We start from the raw sequence: 22,994 nt of genomic DNA, 5'->3' as shown, positions 1-22,994 counted from the left end.
ATAAATATTATTTTAATGGTTAATATTAGAGGTGGAACGAATCCAATTTTTTTCAAATCCGAAAAGGTTCTCGAATATATCGAATTTTTAGAATCTCGAATCCTACGAATCCTGTACATAATTGTGTGAACGCACGGTGTAAGAAACAAAGTCAGACCGCGTCAGTTTGTCTGAACCTCCACCTCTGTCACGGTTGCACCCTATATGACCGCGATGACCCCTGCCATGACCCCTGCTCCTATCACTACAGAACATACAGGGTAATACAGCGCCACATACTTCTTACTTCCAGTGACATCTCCTTTGATGTAGATGTTCTCTTTCCTCATCTTCTCCTTTCAGACCTTCAGACCAGACACCATTTTTCAGGCCATTTTTTGTCTCTGCAGTTTGACAAAAAAAAATCTTAGTTTACTACTTTTCCATCATCCTCCCATCTTCTGGACAAATCATCCTAACACCCCCAATACTGTTCCGCTGTGCTCCCCAATACTATACTGCAGAAACAGATAATACCCCTGATAATACTAGTACCACACAGAGCCCCCCATATAAAATACCCCTTCTTTGTGGCCTCAGTAGATGCCCCCATAGTGCCCCCCAATAATGTGCCAATAAGAAGTGGCCCCACAGTGCCACCCAATAATGTGCCAGTAAGTGTCCCCATAGATGCCCCCCTAATCATGTGCCAATATCAAGTGCGGAGTGCCTCTCTCCTCCCCCCCATGTGCCAGTATTATAGTGCCATCTCCCCCCATAATGTGCCAGTATTATAGTGCCACCTCCCCCCATAATGTGCCAGTATCATAGTGCCATCTCCCCCCATAATGTGCCAGTATCATAGTGCCCCCCAATGTGCCAGTATCATAGTGCCTCTCACCTCTCCCCCTGGCATCCACAGATCCCCCATCCTATAACAGTGCCATCCACAGACCCCCCCATCCTATAACAGTGCCATCCACAGACCCCCCACCCCATAACAGTGCCATCCACAGACCCCCCCACCCCATACCAGTGCCATCCACAGACCCCCCACCCCATAACAGTGCCATCCACAGACCCCCCCCACCCCATAACAGTGCCATCCACAGACCCCCCCACCCCATAACAGTGCCATCCACAGACCCCCCCACCCCATAACAGTGCCATCCACAGACCCCCCCCACCCCATAACAGTGCCATCCACAGACCCCCCCCCACCCCATGACAGTGCCATCCACAGACCCCCCCTCCACCCCATAACAGTGCCATCCACAGACCCCCCTCCACCCCATAACAGTGCCATCCACAGACCCCCCCACCCCATAACAGTACCATCCACAGACCTCCCCCCCACCCCTTAACAGTGTAATCCACAGACCCCCCCATTGCCGCTCCAGTACAGTTATAAAATGTGTAATTTAATTAATAATGAACGATTCATGCTGCCCACTCTGTCTGTAGTACATTCAATATATCCTACTTACAAGGCTACTGATATCGTAATGCAGGCCGGCCGGGCAGACGAGCGGCAGAGTGACTGACTGACGTCACGTGCCTGCGCCGCCTGCTTTATGAATGAAGCAGGCGGCGACGGCAGGTGATGTCAGTCACTCTGCCGCTCGTCTGCCCGGCCAGCCTGCATTACGATATCAGTAGCCCTGTAAGTAGGATATATTGAATGTACTACAGACAGAGGGGGCAGCATGAATCATTCATTATTAATAGAATTACACATTTTATAACTGTACTGGAGCAGAGGGGCCGGAGCACAGTGAACGCATCGGCCCCCAGCTCCTCCTCCCAGTCCCTCCCACCGGGATTTGTCGGATTCGTTTCAGGTAAATTACGTCGGGATTCGAGTCCACGAATCCCACAAATCCAGCAAGATTCGAGGGATTCGTGGATTCGACGAATCCCCCGTCCCATCTCTAGTTAATATATATATTGTGTGTTCGTTTTTATTTTATTAATTTAAGTTTTCCTATTAATTTCAAAACATTAGGTTACAGTAAGGCCCCTATACTCCATCACAAACTCATCAATACACTGACAAACATCACCTGCAGGTACATATAAAATGGGCATTATTTGTCCTACACAGAACTTCAATGCATATTGATAATAGCAGTAGTCCTTGATAATCGTTGAGTATATTGCCTACACATAATTATTAAGCAATTGGATAATATCAGCATTTATGGTTGGTCTAGGCCTTATAATCCACCGTTAATCTCTGAATCATCTTGACAAACCAGCAGCAGGCATATGGTTAGTTAACGTTGTAGTTTAAGGTCTACACATAGCCCTGACTCACTCTGCAGGAACAGACAGCAAAATGTTATTCGTTTTTAGTGTTAAGTGTAAAAGAAAATTGCAATTTTTCCTCTATTATTTGGTAATCCAATAATTTTTTTTTTAAATAAAAACAATTGAAGACAGCAAGTTTCATCTATAAATACAACAAATAACTACGTTCAACATAAATACATTATTTTTAAAATTGACAAACTCGGCAGATTAATACTATTTAAAATAAATAAATAATAATTTTGTGTTATAAGAATACAAATTATTAATATTTGTATCCAGCCAATTAAATCATTAGGAACAAAAACTTTATTATTATTAAAAGAGCTAAATTAATAAGACTGAGAAATAATATCAAATTTATTTAGAAATAATTGTGGATACCCCACAAAAAAATAAAAATAAAAATCAGTAATAATAAGTAAAATGGTAAAGGTATGTTGTAAAAACTAAACAGCACGGATCCTTTATAGCGCACTTATTACAACAAAATTTAAATGTCCTGGCACTGCTTCCGCCAAACAGACCGAAAAATGTGAAAATGTGATTACATGACTCAGAGTATAAGAATTCTCCAACTGGTGAGGAAGATTATATAGTACGTATTTTTTAATAAATTTTTTTTTAAAGCTGTGTCTATATATATTTTGCATGTGCAAATTATCATTACATAATTGTCAATATTTAAAAAAATATATAAAAGTAAATATCCCTATATACATGTGTCATTCAGGCTTCATTAACAAAACCGGATTGTCACACGGATGAGTATAACACCAGTCAGACCCAACCATGTAGATAGGTCAACACGGAAGTCAGCAGACAACACCATGTTAGAACCTTAATCCGTAGCAAAAAAAAAAAAACATAAATAAAATTAAATTAAAATTTTTCATTAGGTTCATCAATAAGTCCAGTACAATTTTTATTGCATAAGACCTTTTGACAAGGGAAGGCCACATGCGGTCCACAACTTGCTACATCGTGAACCACAACACTGGAGCCCCAAACCCAATAAAAAAAAAAACATAATAAAATAAAATAAAGTAAAATAATAAAATTTTGTAAATGAAGCCAAACAACACAGGATTTTTTTTTAAATAGTATTATTTATATACATATTTCTTTGTCTAAATATTGACAATACATAATTAACACAGCACATGCATGAATATGAACAATCCAAACCATGTTTTGAGAATTCTACACTCTAGACTTGTTATAGTGCAAAGTAGAAAAAGTGACCCATGCTGGTTGCCTACGCACGATTAAGAACCTTCATGTTTTACAGTTAACACTGTAGTAAAATGCAGACTCAAAAATTATGATTCATAACTATGCAGAATGATGGAATTAAATAACCGTTAAGTACACTGTTATTAAAAAAAAATATAACGTCGTAAAGGTCTCAAATATCTTGTTTGTACGTGGATTTAAATTAGATCTAATGCTCCCTGAACCACTAGTTCACATTTGATACAAGATGCATGATGCCATTGTCTTCTTCTAGACTGCTCATGGCATCATGGAAGAAAACATTAATTAATGTATTAATAACCTGGTCACTTGATCTGTTGATTTAGTCTTGTGACCTGATTCTTTCAAAACATACTGTTGCTCAATGCTGAACATAGACTTGAACAACTGCAGCAACGCCAGAATATAGCACTGGACCGACAGGCTTGTACAGTAGGCACTAGGCATGATGGGTGAATCACTTCATCTTCATCTTTTTTTGTTGAGCCTATCACTCTGGAACATGTTAAATCCTGAATCATTCAAAATCATAAAATTCTGACATTGCTCCAGAGTCCGATCTATAAGCTCCCTAGCATATACATTTTTTAGATATCAAAATTCAAAAAATATTATATGTTTTTTCATAAGGGTATTGTCAACAAATGTTCAGTACCAATGTCTTGAGTTCCCTTTTCATTGTGCTTTTTAAAAAAGCACCTACTTTCAGCAGCAGCAGTAAATCGAGTGTTATTAGGCCCCTAGATGACTCAGATAGATCAGGAGTCAGGACAGGCGGCAGCATCCACCAGAGGTTTTTTGAAAATGGTATAGTATGAGGCCCACATATAGCTAGGCCCAAATCAGCAGGACATGCAGCAGCAGCAGTAAATTGAGTGTTATTATGCCCCTAGATGACTCAGATAGATCAGGAGTCAGAACAGGCGGCAGCATCCACCAGAGGTTTTTTGAAAATGGTATTGAATGAGGCCCACATATAGCTAGGCCCAAATCAGCAGGACATGAAGCAGCAGCAGCAGTAGATCGAGTGTTATTATGCCCCTAGATGACTCAGATAGATCAGGAGTCAGGACAGGCGGCAGCATCCACCAGAGGTTTTTTGAAAATGGTATTGAATGAGGCCCACATATAGCTAGGCCCAAATCAGCAGGACATGAAGCAGCAGCAGCAGCAGTAGATCAAGTCTTATTATGCCCCTAGATGACTCAGATAGATCAGGAGTCAGAACAAGCGGCAGCATCCACCAGAGGTTTTTTGAAAATTGTATAGAATGAGGCCCACATATAGCTAGGCCCAAATCAGCAGGACATGAAGCAGCAGCAGTAGATCGAGTCTTATTATGCCTCTGGATGACTCAGATAGATCAGGAGTCAGAACAGGCGGCAGCATCCACCAGAGGTTTTTTGAAAATTGTATAGAATGAGGCCCACATATAGCTAGGCCCAAATCAGCAGGACAGGCAGCAGCAGCAGATCGAGTGTTATTAGGCCCCTAGATGACTCAGATAGATCAGGAGTCAGGACAGGTGGCAGAATCCAACAGAGGATTTTTTAAATTGGTCTCGAATGAGGCACACATATAGCTAGGGCAAAATCAGAAGGACAGTCAGCAGCAGCTAAAGCAGCAGCTAAAGGTGCATCCAAAATGTATTACACATAATGGCCCCACGAACAAACAGGTGCAGCACCAACACTAAAATAATACACCTCAGATTGTATCATTTTCTAACTATGCAGCAGGAATGTGAATTTATGAATGCACCACCCATCAGACCATGAATACAACAAAAAAATGTAATAAAAACACGTAAAATTTTTATTTTCATAGTCTAAAACTGTAATGTCGTAACATATATAATTTATGAAATATTTACAATGAAAAAATGTTTTTGTAAAACAATTTGAAATTTTGAACACACTCTATTTTGAATAAATCAATCAGGTATCCTCTACACCGGCAACATTCAGCTATAATTTTCAATATAAGGCGCATCAATTCTGTAGCAGACCACTGCGCTAACGCAGCATGACTCAAAGTGTTCTGATTCCTCTGAGCCAGAGGGAAGAAGGACTGCAAGGGTTTAGTAGTGTCTCTGTTGTCCTCCGTTTGTCTGTGAGGAGGGATGTATAACACAGGTCTCCAAACCCATACACAATTGTCGTTGCCCACATCCAGCGCTAAGGACATGTGCACGTCCACACCGTCCTCAGATCAAACAGAGCCCAGAAGTCAGTGAAGAGGTTGCTTGGCCTTGGCCAGTTGTGTTAGTGTCCATGTCTCCTCCACCTGGGTCAGTTCTCATTCCTCTAAGGCCTAGTTCACACGAACGTGTGTGATCCGTGGCCGTATTGCGGACAGCAATACATGGCTACAGTTCCGTGTGCATTCCGCATCACGGATGCGGACCCATTCACTTAAATGGGTGCGGAATTGCGGAACAGCCGCACGAAACTGGACCCCTCGGAAGCACTACGGAGTGCTTCCGTGGGGTTGCGTCCCGTACTTCCATTCCGCAAAAATATAGAACATGTCCTATCTTTTTGCGGAACGGGCGGATCGCGGACCGATTAAAGTGAATGGGTCCGCGATCCGATGCGGCTTACCTACGGCCGGCGATCATGCATTGCGAGCCGCAGCACGGGCATGGGTCACACACGTTTGTGTGAACTCGGCCTAATTAATGACTCTGTCATGGTCCCCATACACTGTCGTTGTTCATCGTCAGCTGCTTTTAGTGCGCAGCATGGTTCATCTATTGCCGGTCATGCAGCTGAATAAGGCTATAGTTGCGAGGCTGTACTACACACGGTGAGTAGTTTCACACATCCCATAGAATACTTCATTTAGGAGGGGGTGACAAACACAGGGGAGCACCTACACTGTTATCCTGCAGAGCAATGTTTGTATACTTTTTGGAAGGCAACATGCGTGCTGGAGTGACATTGAACAGCAGTTACTATTAAACCACCTAATTTAAGTAACAGTGCTTATTGGATGTAGACTTTACATCTATAAAGTCTTATCCATTTTCTTTGTGAAAAATGCAGTGTAATCCATTCCTCTATAATGGTGATATTTTGATTTATATATAATTTCCAGTCTATTTTGTAGAGAAAGGGTACGTAGATAATTTATTCCAGGATGGACCACTTGTATATATCTATGTACCCCATCTCTAACGGGAAACCCCTGCATTATTCTTCCAGTTAATGAGAACTGGATTATATACGACTGGATGGCAGTCTTGTTTTACAGATCTTAAAACAATACTAATTGAAGTGTAAAATCAATCAAAAATAACTCCACTTCTGAGTAACAACAGCACACATGTTGGCTTACAGAGTCAAACATTTGCTCTGCAGGATGAGAGTGTAGGTGCTCCCCTGTCCCTGTCATCCCCTCCCTAGTGAAATCTGCTACGGGATGTGTGACACTACTCCCCGTGTGTAGTCAAGCCTCGCAACTATAGCCTTATTTAGCTACATGAGCGGGATGAACCATGCTGCGCACTAAAGGCAGCTGACGATGAACAACGACAGTAGATGGGGACCATGACAGAGTCATGAACGAGGGGAATGAGAAGTGACGCAGGTGGCAGAGACATGGACACTAACACAACTGTCCCAGGCGAAGCAACTTCTTCACTGACTTCTGGGCTCTGTTTGATCTGAGGACGGTGTGGACGTGCACATGTCCTTAGTGCTGGATGTGAGCAACGACAATCGTGTATGGGTTTCGACACCTGTGCTACACATCCCTCCTCACAGACAAACGGAGGACAACAGAGACACTACTAAACCCTTTCAGTCCTTCATCCCTCTGGCTCAGAGGAATCAGAACACGTTGAGTCATGCTTCGTTAACGCAGTGGTCTGCTACAGAATTGATGCGCCTTATATCGAAAATTATAGCTGAATGTTGCTGGTGTAGAGGATACCTGATTGATTTATTGAAAATAGAGTAGAAAAACGATTTAAAAAAATTCATAAATATACAAAGTCAATTAAACATTACATGATTAGAATAAAGAAATAATTCATACATAATTTAACTAATTTAGTACCGAATGCATGATTTATAAATTAAATAGTGAATAAATAAATAATATGATAATAATTAAATAAATAATGTTAAAAATATAGATTTTACATTAAAAACATAAAAAAAACAACGGAGTATTGGAGGGAGAGCAAAGGAGAGGGATGAACAAGGGACCCTTCAGCGCCTTGAACCGACAGCGGGGGCCAAGAAGTCACTGCCGATCCAGGAATGTGAGTCTGTCCACGGAGTCAGTGGACAGACGGGTCCTCTTGTCGGTGACCACCCCACCTGCCGCGCTGAAAGTCCGCTCAGACAGTACGCTGGAGAAGGGGTAAGAAAGTAACTCCAGCGCATACTGAGCGAGCTCACGGCAGGTGTCCAGCCTGGCAACCCAGTACTCCATGGGGTCGTCGGTGCTCATGCTGTCGGAAGCACCAATCGACCCCATGTAGTCTGCCACCATGCGGGCCAGCCGCTGGTGGTGACTGATGCTGCTGCTGCTGCTGGTACTGGGTCGCGCAGACTGGTAGAACAGCCTCATCTCACCCTCAAGGTCACCTGCTCGGCTGGTGCTGCTGGTTCCAGCCACCTGCTGGGTGAGATGGGCGGGGAGAACTGTAGCGTGAGGCCTAGGGTTTGCCTCCTCCAGCTGGTGGACCAGACAGGCCCGCAATTTCTCAATACGGGCCTGCCTCCGGCTGGCTGGTAGAAACTGCTCCAGTTCCCCCTTGCAGCGAGGGTCTAAAAGGGTGGCCAACCAAAACTCATCCCTCTCCTTTATTTTTCTGATCCAGGGGTCCCTCCTGAGACATCGCAGCATATGGGCAGCCATGGGGAAGAGCACAGCCCGCTGTGACTCTTCAGAGCTGCCCGAGACCATGACCTCTTGGTCCTCCTGCTGCCGATGCTGCTGCTCCCGGTCGGAGGTGCCCCACCCCCGGACTAACGGTGCCCCCAGCACCGGCTCTCCCTCCTGACCAAGCCCAGACTCCTGGATGTCCACTAATTCATCATCCTCCTCCTCCTCCTCCTCCTCCTCGTCCTGGGCCTGGTCCTGGTGGAGCATGGTTGACTCTTCATGCTCCACCAAGGCACTCCCCCCAGCCTCAAGCAGGCGATCTAGTGTCCTGTCCAGCAGGAACACTAAGGGGAGCACGTCGTTGAGGCCGACATGCTCCCTGCTGACCATCTTTGTTGCCTGCTCGAATGGGGCCAACACGTGGCAGACTTGCTGAATCTGCCCCCACTCTGCATTAGTGACGTAGAGGAGTGGGTGTGATGGCCCTGGAGTGCCTAGCTCCAGCAGGTATTCCCTCACCACCCGTCGCTGCTCCCACAACCTCTCCAGCATGTTGAGGGTGGAGTTCCACCGCGTCATACTGTCCATAATCAGCCTGTGGGTGGGCAGGCTGTTGTCCCGCTGCAGTGTGGACAGGGACGCGGCGGCAGTTGGGGATCGGCGGAAGTGGCCGGCAATCCTACGTACCCATTGCACAATGTCACTCAACCCTGGGTAAGTGCGGAGGAATTTCTGTACCACAAGGTTGAGGACATACGTGTGTCAGACTGCCAGCCTGAAGGGCGGTGAGTAGGTTTCTGCCGTTGTCACAGACAACCATACCTGCCTGGAGCCTTCGGGGTGTCAGCCACTTCTGGACCTGAGCCTGTAGTGCGGACAGAACATCAGGTCCAGTGTGTCTCCGTTCCCCCAAGCTCACAAGCTGGAGCACGGCCTGGCAGCGGACGTGCCCCACACTTGCGTAGCTACGGGGACGCTTGCTTGGGAGCTCAGCAGCCGTGGAGACAGTGGCTTGCGGGAGAGGAGCATTTCTCCCATGGACACCCCGGGGCGGCACCACAAACTCAGATGCCAGCGTTCCCTCCCCGGCGCCTCAGAGGGAAACCAAATGGGCTGTAAAACGTAGGTATCGACCCTGCCCATGCCTGCTGGTCCAAGCATCCATTGTGAGATGCACCCTGTCACTGACAGCATGATCCAGCGACAGGCATACATTCTGCACAAGGTGCTGTTGCAGGGCAGGGACGCCAGTCCTGGCAAAGTAATGGCGGCTGGGGACACGCCATTTGGGTTGGGCCTGCTCCAACATCTTCCTAAATGGGTTGCTGTCAACCAGATTGTACGGAAGCAGATGTTGGGCAATAACCCTTGCCAGGAGCCCATTGAGTGAACGCACACGTCGGTCCCCTGGGGCGTAGGGCGCGGTATGTTCAAAAGCATCAGCAACTGATGGCTGGCGCCTGACGGCAGAGGAGATAGAGGAGGGTGCACTGGTTGCAGAGGGATGGCTGCCGGTACCAATACCTCTACTAGAGGGAGCTGGTGGGTGGGAATCAGTAGTTGCAATAGAGAGGGGGAGCTGCTGTACAGTGGCAGGAGCTGCTGTCCCCTGCACACTGCCGGTGGCGATGCTGCTACTACCACTCTTACTCTGTTCCCACTCCCGCCAGTGGTTCAGTCGCATGTGCTGGTTCAGGGCTGTGGTACCCAGCCGAGCAACTGACCTCCCTCTCCTCACCCTGGCATGGCAGAGGTTACAAATGGCAACAGTAACATCATCTGTTGCCAGGGTGAAGAAAGCCCAAACAGGCGACTTCCGCACCACCCTCCTGTCCGATGGGATGGTGCTGGCTTGCGCCTGTTGGGGCTCAGTGTGCACAGGCGGAGCATGCTGCTGCTGCTTGCTCCTCTCAACAGTAGAGCCCCTGCCAATGGGCTCCCTGGAGACCTGCCGCACCATTTGCCTCGGGTGCCTACCAACTTTAGTGCTGCTGTCACTTGACAAAGTAGGTGGCACCCATTCGGCGTCACCCTCCTCCTCATCTGCAATGTCGGACCCGGTGCCAAACTGTGGTGGACTGAGCTAACATGGAGCCCCTGACTGTGCTCCGCTGTCCCCTCGCTGACGCCTGGGTCTGACTAGATGCGGGAGTTGTGTGGCTCAAACCACCCGAACCTGTTGGAAGGGATTTCAAAGGGGTATTTATTGTCGTTGCCCCCTCCTCCTCCTTGTTATCCCCATCCCTTCCAAAAAGTCCTGCACATCTTGAGGGCTGAACTGTAATTTCGCCTCCTGAATAGCCTCCCCCAGAATGTCCAGCTCAGTGCCCTCATCTTCAAACATGAGCGGGGACAATTCTGTGGGAGTGGGGGTTGCTTGTACAGGAGGCGTATATCTGCCGCTACTGCTGCTGCTATGAACTGGGGCTGAGGACTGAGGACTCCATGTTTTTTTTGTTTTATAAAACTCTAACAAAGAAAAACGCAGACAATCAGATGCAAAGACAAGACAGATGTAACAAAGCTAAACACAAAGAACTAAAATATATATTTTTTCTAACTATAAAACGGAAAAAACTTGGACAATCAGACGCAAAGACAAGACAGATGTAACAAAGCTAAACACAAAGAACTAAACTTTTTTTTTTATAACTATAAAACGAAAAAAACGTGGACAATCAGACGCAAAGACAAGACAGATGTAACAAAGCTAAACTTTTTTTTTTTCTAACTATAAAACGCAAAGACAAGACAAAAGTTTTAAATAAACTCTAACACAGAAACACGCAGACAGTCAAACAAAAAACTATTAAAACAAAACTTTTTAACTAGGACGGACAGACACAAAATTACACTAAATCCCTAACCTAAAATCTGTTCTAAATAGCCCTAAACACTAACCTAAACTATTAATCTATATCTAGAGGTATTTTCAAGTCCCTAACTCCCTATCCCTAATGCCCTACACAGATCCCTGCACTAAAACCTATCAGCTAACTGTATCTTGTATCTTTTACCTAACTAATCTAACCTATCTAATAATACAGACCCTGACATGCATCAGGTGCCTACAATCAATCCGGCCGCCAGCCCATTAGCTGCCGAGTTCCCGGGACGCTGGGCGGACAGGTGCATCTGATTGTGAAGGAAGTAAATGCCGTTTACCATTTTTTTTTCGCTTCACAAGCAACGTGATGTATGGCATACTGCTCCTCGCTTGCATTTCGCCATGTACCCGTCCCCGAAACAGACACCGATCAGCCGCGAACGAGGCATGCTGTGAGTATGACCTATGGATGGGAACCCTCTGTGCTGGGTGGGTTGCAGGGGAGCTGCCGGGCGAGTTTTAGCCGAGCACTGCGGGCTGCCATTCGAGTGTCCGCCGAGTCCTAGGGGCTGCATGGCCACTGTCCACCGAAGCCTGTGGGGGGGTACCAGCCCAGGGGCTGTCATGCCGGTGTCCGCTGAAGCCTCCAGGCAGCCAGCCACACGGCCGCAGTGCGAGTGTCCGCCGAGGCCTGTGCGCTGCCAGCCCAGCGGCCGCCATGCGAGTGTCCGCCGGCTTAATGGATGTTAGCCAAGCGTGTCCTCCAAAGGCTATGGCTGCTAAGTGCACCCCAAAACCAGTCAGCAGATTCTCCCGGGACACTGCGTCCCTCAGGCCACTGCTCAGCTTGTTTCAGACAGACCGCTGGTGGCTCCATGGTCTGAGGCACCTGTCAGTAGAAGTGTGAGGGGTTCGAATGTACCCCGTCTCCCACACCTCATGGGAGAAGGTAGATAGGCCCTGGGGTGAACTGGGTGGTCTCATCCCACCAGAAGTTCCAGGGGCCTGGGTAGGAGTCCCTCACTCCTCCCGCTGGCAAAGAGAAGGGCAGATTATGTTGTTTTGAGAGAGAACGTGAATGACCCTAACAGGTGCACCCGTCCAGCAGTTCCAGCGGCTGGCCATGTTGGGGTCCCCTATCCCCGGCGACATAGGTGGTGTGTCATGCCATGGAGGTATCCCTGTCTCCCACACCTCATGGGAGAAGGTAGATAGGCCCTGGGGTGAACTGGGTGGTCTCATCCCACCAGAAGTTCCAGGGGCCTGGGTAGGAGTCCCTCACTCCTCCCGCTGGCAAAGAGAAGGGCAGATTATGTTGTTTTGAGAGAGAACGTGAATGAACATGCACCTAACAGGTGCACCCGTCCAGCAGTTCCAGCGGCTGGCCATGTTGGGGTCCCCTATCCCCGGCGACATAGGTGGTGTGTCATGCCATGGAGGGATCCCTGTCTCCCACACCTCATGGGAGAAGGTAGATAGGCCCTGGGGTGAACTGGGTGGTCTCATCCCACCAGAAGTTCCAGGGGCCTGGGTAGGAGTCCCTCACACCTCCCGCTGGCAAAGAGCAGATTATGTTGTTTTCAAAGAGAAAACGTGAATGAGCATGCACCTAACAGCTGCACCCGTCCAGCAGTTCCAGCGGCTGGCCATGTTGGGGTCCCCTATCCCCGGCGACATAGGTGGTGTGTCATGCCATGGAGGGATCCCTGTCTCCCACACCTCATGGGAGAAGGTAGATAGGCCCTGGGGTGAACTGGGTGGTCTCATCCCACCAGAAGTTCCAGGGGCCTGGGTAGGAGTCCCTCACTCCTCCCGCTGGCAAAGAGCATAGCAGATTATGTTGTTTTCAAAGAGAAAACGTGAATGAGCATGCACCTAACAGGTGCACCCGTCCAGCAGTTCCAGCGGCTGGCCATGTTGGGGTCCCCTATCCCCGGCGACATAGGTGGTGTGTCATGCCATGGAGGGATCCCTGTCTCTCACACCTCATGGGAGAAGGTAGATAGGCCCTGGGGTGAACTGGGTGGTCTCATCCCACCAGAAGTTCCAGGGGCCTGGGTAGGAGTCCCTCACTCCTCCCACTGGCAAAGAGAAGGGCAGATTATGTTGTTTTGAGAGAGAACGTGAATGAGCATGCACCTAACAGGTGCACCCGTCCAGCAGTTCCAGCGGCTGGCCATGTTGGGGTCCCCTATCCCCGGCGACATAGGTGGTGTGTCATGCCATGGAGGGATCCCTATCTCTCACACCTCATGGGAGAAGGTAGATAGGCCCTGGGGTGAACTGGGTGGTCTCATCCCACCAGAAGTTCCAGGGGCCTGGGTAGGAGTCCCTCACTCCTCCCACTGGCAAAGAGAAGGGCAGATTATGTTGTTTTGAGAGAGAACGTGAATGAGCATGCACCTAACAGGTGCACCCGTCCAGCAGTTCCAGCGGCTGGCCATGTTGGGGTCCCCTATCCCCGGCGACATAGGTGGTGTGTCATGCCATGGAGGGATCCCTGTCTCCCACACCTCATGGGAGAAGGTAGATAGGCCCTGGGGTGAACTGGGTGGTCTCATCCCACCAGAAGTTCCAGGGGCCTGGGTAGGAGTCCCTCACTCCTCCCGCTGGCAAAGAGAAGGGCAGATTATGTTGTTTTGAGAGAGAACGTGAATGAGCATGCACCTAACAGGTGCACCCGTCCAGCAGTTCCAGCGGCTGGCCATGTTGGGGTCCCCTATCCCCGGCGACATAGGTGGTGTGTCATGCCATGGAGGGATCCCTGTCTCTCACACCTTGCGGAAGAAGGTATAGAGGCACCGTGGGTGAACTGGGTGGGTGCATCCCGCCAGCAGTTCCATGAAGTAGCACTAAGCCGGCGTGTGTGATTTGTCATACCCATGTTTATATTGTGATTTTATCTCTCTTCCAAGTCACAACCGGACTTTCCTCTCCTGTGCCGTCTGTCACAAAGTGTACAAAGACCTATCCACGCACTTGAGGAGATGCTGCATGAGACTTTGTACTGACGATGAGATCCAATCCAGTCTGTTATCTTCCAAGACCTCCCTGAAAAACATTGCCAGCCGTGGTACCACCATCAGCTACCATCAGGTCGCCTCCCTTCAATCCACTGAGGACATCGTACGGTTTCTGGAAGACAGAGGGTTTACCATCATTGATAAGCCCCCTTCTCCCTGGTAAGGTCCTGCAATGTGTGGTGCACCTGTGTTCCCATCTGAACACCCTTCTAGTTACTTACGTACCTTCTACTTCTCTCTGTAGCGCTGCCAGTTTGACGTCTGGTACTCCTTTTCCTCCTGCCCAGGCAGCCAGCATCTTTCATCTTCCACCCCCAACGATCATGGAACTGTTTGCCAGCTCAGCAGTGATTGGGAGGATGTAGCTTCAGAAACCGTGGGTCTAGTGGCGGAGGATGAGGCTTCAATAACCCTGAGCCTAGTGGAGGTGGAGGACAAGGCTGCTTCAGTAACCTTGAGCCCAGTGGTGGAGGTTTCTTCAGGAACCGTGAGCCCAGAGGAGGGTTCTTCAGGAACCGTTAGCCCAGTGGTGGTGGAGGTTTCTTCAGGAACCGTGAGCCCAGTGGAGGAGTGTGCCTCCGTAACCCTGAGCCTAGTGGAGATGGATCTGGCCCCTTCAGGTGTGGAGGGGGATGCGACCCCTTCAGGATCCATGGGCCTATTATCTGCAACCGAGTCTCCAGATGATAGCGACGATAAGTTCTTTCAATCCACTCCCAGGTGGGTACACGACCCTCGGTGATGAACCTTGACTTTCATGGTTCCACCGTGACTGTTCCTTTTTCTCATCATCCTTTTCCCCTGCCTCTAGGACTTTGAAAACCACAGGGAAAGGTGCTGCACGGAAGAGGATGCAGGACGCTGGGCTGTACAACCGTCATCCCTCTGGGGATCCTCTGTTGAAACCTTACGCCAATTACCTGCGGTCTACGCTGGGCCTGAGCAATCACAGGCAGGAGGTGGATGCGGTTGCCCGGTTCCTATACTTTATGAACCCACAACGTGCCTGCCTAGACTTTGTCAGCGATATTGAGAAGGTTCGTTCTTACTTTGACAAGCTCTTAGAAGCCAAGCTCTCTAACCAGACTAGGCTAAACTGCATCCAGCGTATCCGGCGGTTCGTAAAGTACAATATGCGCTCCACCAACCTTTCCATCAGGCAGCCTGACCTGTATAAGAAGTGCAAGTTCTTCATCACGGTCACCGAGGACATCCAAAAGATCCTATCCAAGAGGCTCTCAAGAGACAGGGTCGACAAGAGGTGAATGTGGAGCCTGGGGTAGGGCTGGGATGGTGGAGTCATTTGTTGGTCTTCACCCACTCCCTGTTGGTGAGTACCTAACTTCTCTGGTCTTCATTCTCCCCTTGTCTTAGGTACGCGGCCTTGAGCCAAAAATCACCCAGCCCGTCCAATTGCCGAGCAGTGCTCAGGGATGCCAAGAGCATGTTCTTGAAGTGCATAGCCCAAGCCTGGGCGAACTGTGCAACTTCCTATCAGCAAACTGAAATTATCCTCTACCTAGAGTGCCTTCTTGTCTTGAAGCATCTTCAGCGACCGGGGGTAGTCCAAAACATGACTGTAAGCTGCTTTTCTGGTTCAGTATGTGGGTTTCTTTTTCACCATTCGTCGCTCCTCATGTCTTCTCCTTGCAGGTGGGGGAGTGGGATGAGAGGATTCACCATGAGTACGAACGTGAAAAACTATGTGTGATCGGTGTAAGAACCCACAAGACCTCTACTCAACAAGTTGCTGCTTCCGCGCTGGACAATGATGAAGAGTCGGTGAGTGTGAGCAGAGATGCCCCTTTGCTGGTCCCCGGGTGTTATTCAGCTCCCACCCTCTTCCATTTAAACATTTTGTACCCTTGTTCTCTCCTCAGTGGTTTCAGGCCTACTATGAAAAAGTCCGGCCATTGCTAACCAAAAGTGACATAGACGATCCAAAGGATAAATTCTTCCTCTCTTCAGTGGGAACTGAGCGACATACTGTTTCACGAGACATCAAGAGCTACCAATCAAAGTGAGTAGTGCCCAAGCAGTTATCCCTGCTCTTTGTCCCTTTGTTGCCCGGATCTTCAGCTTATTCTCCCCTTCGTTCCCAGGTATAACCTCCCCGATATCTCCAGTCAGGTGGTCAGGAAGGTCTGTGAAACTTGGACGCTTGCAAGGTACACTGATCCTGAAAAGACTCTGTTTGCAAAGTACTTGGCACACACAAACTCCACGGCGGACAGGCACTACCAAGAGAAAGTGCTAGATGACATCTGTCATGGTTACAAGCTGGTGAAGAGATCTTGTAGTAGTGATGAGGACCGGACCCCATCTGCCGCTGCCCCCCTGGAGGAAATCAACATGGTGGGGAGGGAGATGGAATGTCTGCCCAACACTTCAAGTAGCAGTGATTAATATGTATGTGTAAATGAAATAAACTATTTTTCTATCTCAAATGAAGTTGGCTCAGGTCATCAGTTCCAGAGGCTGGGCATGATGATAGGCCTCTCCTGGTTCACAGAGGTGGTGTATCATGGCATGGGAGTCAAGTCTCGCACAACCCTTGGAAGAAGGGAGATAGGCCCCGGGGCGAACTGGGTGGTCTCATCCCACCAGCGGTTCCAGAGGCTGGGCACGATGATAGGCCTCTCCTGATCCACAGAGGTGGTGTATCATGGCATGGGAGTCAAGTCTCGCACATCCCTTGGAAGAAGGGAGATAGGCCTCAGAAGGCAAACTGGGTGGTCTCATCCCACCAGCAGTTCCAGGGGCCTGGGTAGGAGTCCCCCACTCCACCCCCTGCTTTCTCCACCCTCGGATCTTGTTGTCTGTGCGAACCTCCTCCACCCACCCTAGATCGATTTGGCATGTCGCGACCCGGCGGGTAGGGACCCTCGCTCGGCCGGACTTTGGAGTCCGTGCCGGCATATGGTGAGTGCGTCCCCTCTCCCTTCTAGCCCGGGTTTGACGCTGTGTGTGGCGGTCCCCTCATCTCGGAGCACAAGTCCCCCCTCTACAAGCCCTTCCTAGCCCCTAAGGGGACCGAGAAGAAGGTAGAGAGGCTCCAAGGGGTGAACTGGGTGGGCGCATCCCACTGACAGTTCCAGGGGCCTGGGCAGGGGTCCAACACTCCTTTCCGCCGGCAAGAGAAGGTATCATTTGATGGTTTGAGCGAGAGAACCAGCTATGAGAGCGAACCTGGCCGTCTCTCCCCAGCAGCAGTTCCAGAGGCTGGGCATGACGGCTCGACACCCCTGGGTCTCAGAGGCATGTGACACGAAAGGGGGTCTCCCTTTCCAACACCTCCAGGAAGAAGGTAGAGAGACCCTGGGGGGGGGGGGGTGGGCAGTGTGATTTGATCCCACCATCAGTTCCATGACATCCGATGTGTCGGCTGGGAGGGAAGACTTCCACAGATTCTGGGGGTTTTTGGAAATGTCTACCCAGGAAAGGAGCACCGTAGGCGGGTAAGAATTTCTGACTTTCCCCCCTCTGCCATTCCCGGAGGGAAGGTGGTACAGAAAAGCTGGAGGTCTCCTCTCGGAGCCCAAGTCCCCCTCTACCAGCCCTGCAAGTCTCGGCTTCCTAGCTCCAAGGGAAGCCGCTGGGGGCCACTTCCATGAAGGAGGGGGACTTTGTGAAAAACGTCCGCAGGCTTATGGAAGTCAAATCGGGTAACAATGTCCGAATTTGTCCCTCTGCCAGTTCCGGAGGGAAGGTGGTACAGACAAGCTGGAGGTCTCCTCTCGGAGCCCAAGTCCCCTTCTACCAGCCCTGCAAGTCTCGGCTCCCTAGCTCCAAGGGAAGCCGCTGGGGGCAACCTCCATGAAGGAGGGGGACTTTGTGCAAAACGTCCCCAGGCTTATGGAAGTCAAATCGGGTAACATAATCCGAATTTGTCCCTATGCCATTCTAGGAGGGATGGTGGTACAGACAAGCTGGAGGTCTCCTCTCGGAGCCCACGTCCCTCTCTACCATCCCTGCAAGTCTCGGCTTCCTAGCTCCAAGGGAAGCCGCTGGGGGCAACTTTTTATGAAGGAGGGGGACTTTGTGAAAAACATCCCCAGGCTTATGGAAGTCAAATCGGGTAACAATGTCCGACTTTGTCCCTCTGCCATTTCCGGAGGGAAGGTGATACAGACAAGCTGGAGGTGTCCTCTTGGAGCCCAAGTCCCCCTCTACCAGCCCTTCAAGTCTGGGATCCCTAGCTTGAGAGGGGGCCGCTGGGCTGAACTTCCATAGGGGTGTCCGTTTTGAGGTTTTGAGAAAGAGAACCAGCTATGAGAGTGAACCTGGTCGTCTCATACCGACAGCAGTTCCAGAGCCTGGGCAGGACGGCTCGACACCCCTGGGTCTCAGAGGCATGTGACACGAAAGGGGGCCCCCCTTTCCAACACCTCCCGGAAGAAGGTAGAGAGACCCTGGGGAGTGGACAGGGTGATTTGATCCCACCATCAGTTCCATGACATCCGAGGTGTCGGCTGGGAGGCAAGACTTCCACAGATTCAGGGGGATTTTTGGAAATGTCTACCCAGGAAAGGAGCACCGTAGGCGGGTAAGAATTTCTGAATTTCCCCCTCTGCCATTCCCGGAGGGAAGGTGGTACAGACAAGCTGGAGGTCTCCTGTTGGAGCCCAAGTCCCCCTCTACCATCCCTGCAAGTCTGGGATCCCTAGCTCCAATGTAAGTCGCTGGGCTGAACTTCCATGAAGGAGGGGGACTTTGTGAAAAACGTCCCCAGGCTTATGGAAGTCAAATCGGGTAACAATGTCCGACTTTGTCCCTCTGCCAGTTCCGGAGGGAAGATCGTACAGACAAGCTGGAGGTCTCCTCTTGGAGCCCAAGTCCCCCTCTACCATCCCTGCAAGTCTGGGATCCCTAGCTCCAAGGGAAGCCGCTGGGCTGAACTTCCATGAAGGAGGGGGACTTTGTGAAAAACGTCCCCAGGCTTATGGAAGTCAAATCGGGTAACATAATCCGAATTTGTCCCTCTGCCATTCCCGGAGGGAAGGTGGTACAGACAAGCTGGAGGTCTCCTCTCGGAGCCCAAGTCCCCCTCTACCATCCCTGCAAGTCTGGGATCCCTAGCTTCAATGGAAGTCGCTGGGCTGAACTTCCATGAAGGAGGGGGACTTTGTGAAAAACGTCCCCAGGCTTATGGAAGTCAAATCGGGTAAAGTAATCCGATTTTTTCCCTTTGCCAGTTCCGGAGGGAAGGTGGTACAAACAAGCTGGAGGGCTCCTCTTGGAGCCCAAGTCCCCCTCTACCATCCCTGCAAGTCTGGGATCCCTAGCTCCAATGGAAGCCGCTGGGCTGAACCTCCATGAAGGAGGGGGACTTTGTGAAAAACGTCCCCAGGCTTATGGAAGTCAAATCAGGTAACAATGTCCGACTTTGTCCCTCTGCCATTTCCGGAGGGAAGGTGGTACAAACAAGCTGGAGGTCTCCTCTTGGAGCCCAAGTCCCCCTCTACCATCCCTGCAAGTCTGGGATCCCTAGCTTGAGAGGGGGCCGCTGGGCTGAACTTCCATAGGGGTGTCCGTTTTGAGGTTTTGAGAAAGAGAACCAGCTATGAGAGTGAACCTGGTCGTCTCATACCGACAGCAGTTCCAGAGCCTGGGCAGGACGGCTCGACACCCCTGGGCCTCAGAGGCATGTGACACGAAAGGGGGCCCCCCTTTCCAACACCTCCCGGAAGAAGGTAGAGAGACCCTGGGGGGTGGACAGGGTGATTTGATCCCACCATCAGTTCCATGACATCCGAGGTGTCGGTTGGGAGGCAAGACTTCCACAGATTCAGGGGGTTTTTTGGAAATGTCTACCCAGGAAAGGAGCACCGTAGGCGGGTAAGAATTTCTGATTTCCCCCCTCTGCCATTCCAGGAGGGAAGGTGGTACAGACAAGCTGGAGGTTTTCTCTCGGAGCCCAAGTCCCCCTCTACCAGCCCTCCAAGTCTGGGATCCCTAGCTTGAGAGGGGGCCGCTGGGCTGAACTTTCATGAAGGAGGGGGACTTTGTGAAAAACGTCCCCAGGCTTATGGAAGTCAAATCGGGTAACAATGTCCGACTTTGTCCCTCTGCCAGTTCTGGAGGGAAGGTGGTACAGACAAGCTGGAGGTCTCCTCTTGGAGCCCAAGTCCCCTTCTACCAGCCCTGCAAGTCTCGGCTCCCTAGCTCCAAGGGAAGCCGCTGGGGGCAACCTCCATGAAGGAGGGGGACTTTGTGAAAAACGTCCCCAGGCTTATGGAAGTCAAATCGGGTAACAATGTCCGACTTTGTCCCTCTGCCAGTTCTGGAGGGAAGGTGGTACAGACAAGCTGGAGGTCTCCTCTCGGAGCCCAAGTCCCCCTCTACCAGCCCTGCAAATCTGGGATCCCTAGCTCCAATGGAAGCCGCTGGGCTGAACTTCCGTGAAGGAGGGGGACTTTGTGAAAAACGTCCCCAGGCTTATGGAAGTCAAATCGGGTAACAATGTCCGACTTTGTCCCTCTGCCAGTTCCGGAGGGAAGGTGGTACAAACAAGCTGGAGGTCTCCTCTTGGAGCCCAAGTCCCCCTCTACCATCCCTGCAAGTCTCGGCTTCCTAGCTCCAAGGGAAGCCGCTGGGCTGAACTTCCATAAAGGAGAGGGACTTTGTGAAAAACGTCCCCAGGCTTATGGAAGTCAAATCGGGTAACATAATCCGACTTTGTCCCTCTGCCATTTCCGGAGGGAAGGTGGTACAGACAAGCTGGAGGTGTCCTCTTGGAGCCCAAGTCCCCCTCTACCAGCCCTCCAAGTCTGGGACCCCTAGCTTGAGAGGGGGCCGCTGGGCTGAACTTCCATAGGGGTGTCCGTTTTGAGGTTTTGAGAAAGAGAACCAGCTATGAGAGTGAACTTGGTCGTCTCATACCGACAGCAGTTCCAGAGCCTGGGCAGGACGGCTCGACACCCCTGGGTCTCAGCGGCATGTGACACGAAAGGGGGCCCCCCATTCCAACACCTCCCGGAAGAAGGTAGAAAAACCCTGGGGGGTGTGCAGGGTGTTTTGATCCCACCATCAGTTCCATGACATCCGAGGTGTCGGCTGGGAGGCAAGACTTCCACAGATTCAGGGGGGATTTTTGGAAATGTCTGCCCAGGAAAGGAGCACCGTAGGCGGGTAAGAATTTCTGAATTTCCCTCTCTGCTATTCCCGGAGGGAAGGTGGTACAGAGAAGCTGGTGGTCTCCTCTCGGAGCCCAAGTCCCCCTCTACCAGCCCTGCAAGTCTCGGCTCCCTAGCCCCGAAGGGGGGCCTAGAAGAAGGTAGAGAGGCTCCAGGGGGTGAACAGTGTGTTCACGTCCCACCAGCAGTTCCAGGGGCCTGGGTAGGAGTCCCCCACTCCTCCCCCTGCTTTCTCCACCCTCGGATCCTGTTGTCTGTGCGGACCTCCTCCACCCACCCTAGATCGATTTGGCATGTCGCGACCCGGCGTGTAGGGACCCTCGCTCGGCCGGACTTTGGAGTCCGTGCCGGCATACGGCGAGCGTGTCCCCTCTCCCTTCTAGCCCGGGTTCGACGCTGTGTGTCGCGGCGCTCTGAGCACAAGTCCCCCTCTACAAGCCCTTCAAGTCTCTGCTTCCTAGAGAAGAAGGTAGAGAGGCTCCAGGGGGGGTGAACTGTGTGGTCACATCCCACCAGCAGTTCCAGGGGCCTGGGTAGGAGTCGCCCACTCCTCCAGCCGGCACAGAGAAGCGTGTGGACTTTGTCATTTTCTTTGGAGAGAGAGAGAGAGAGAGGACCATGACAAGGGGATGGAGTCGAGGGGCGCATCCCGCCAGCAGTTCCAGGGGCCTGGGTAGGAGTCGCCCACTCCTCCCGCCGGTACATAGAAGCGTGTGGACTTTGTCATTTTTCTTGGAGAGAGAGAGAGGACCATGACAAGGGGATGGAGTCGAGGGGCGCATCCTGCCAGCAGTTCCAGGGGCCCGGGCAGGAGTCCCCCACCCCGGCCCTTTCTCCGCCAAAAGGGTAAAGGGGGCTTGCTATTCGGAAGCGGGCGACCGTGGAGAGTAAACCCGGTGGTTTGTCCCCCCCCCACCCCCGGCAGTCCCATGGGGCCCGGGCACGAGACCCCCCTCTCCTCCCGCCGGCAAGAGAAGGTAGAAAGATAGACTTTGTTGGTTTGAGCGAGAGAACCAGCTATGAGATCGAACCTGGCCGTCGCATACCGACAGCAGTTCCAGAGCCTGGGCATGACGGCTCGACACCCCTGGGTCTCAGCGGCATGTGACACGAAAGGGGGCCCCCCTTTCCAACACCTCCCGGAAGAAGGTAGAGAGGCCCAGGGAAGCGAACTGGGTGGGCGCATCCCACCGGCAGTTCGAGGGGCCTGGGCAGGAGTCGCACACTCCCCCCGCCGGCAAGAGAAGGTAGAAAGATAGACTTTGTTGGTTTGAGCGAGAGAACCAGCTATGAGATCGAACCTGGCCGTCGCATACCGACAGCAGTTCCAGAGCCTGGGCATGACGGCTCGACACCCCTGGGTCTCAGCGGCATGTGACACGAAAGGGGGCCCCCCTTTCCAACACCTCCCGGAAGAAGGTAGAGAGGCCCAGGGGAGCGAACTGGGTGGGCGCATCCCACCGGCAGTTCGAGGGGCCTGGGCAGGAGTCGCACACTCCTCCCGCCGGCAAGAGAAGGTAGAAAGATAGACTTTGTTGGTTTGAGCGAGAGAACCAGCTATGAGATCGAACCTGGCCGTCGCATACCGACAGCAGTTCCAGAGCCTGGGCATGACGGCTCGAC

This window comes from Bufo bufo, chromosome 5, assembly GCF_905171765.1.
Source record: "Bufo bufo chromosome 5, aBufBuf1.1, whole genome shotgun sequence".
Taxonomy (NCBI): Eukaryota; Metazoa; Chordata; class Amphibia; order Anura; family Bufonidae; genus Bufo; species Bufo bufo.
The sequence above is the reverse complement of the archived record's forward strand: the minus strand, read 5'-3'. Positions refer to the sequence as shown.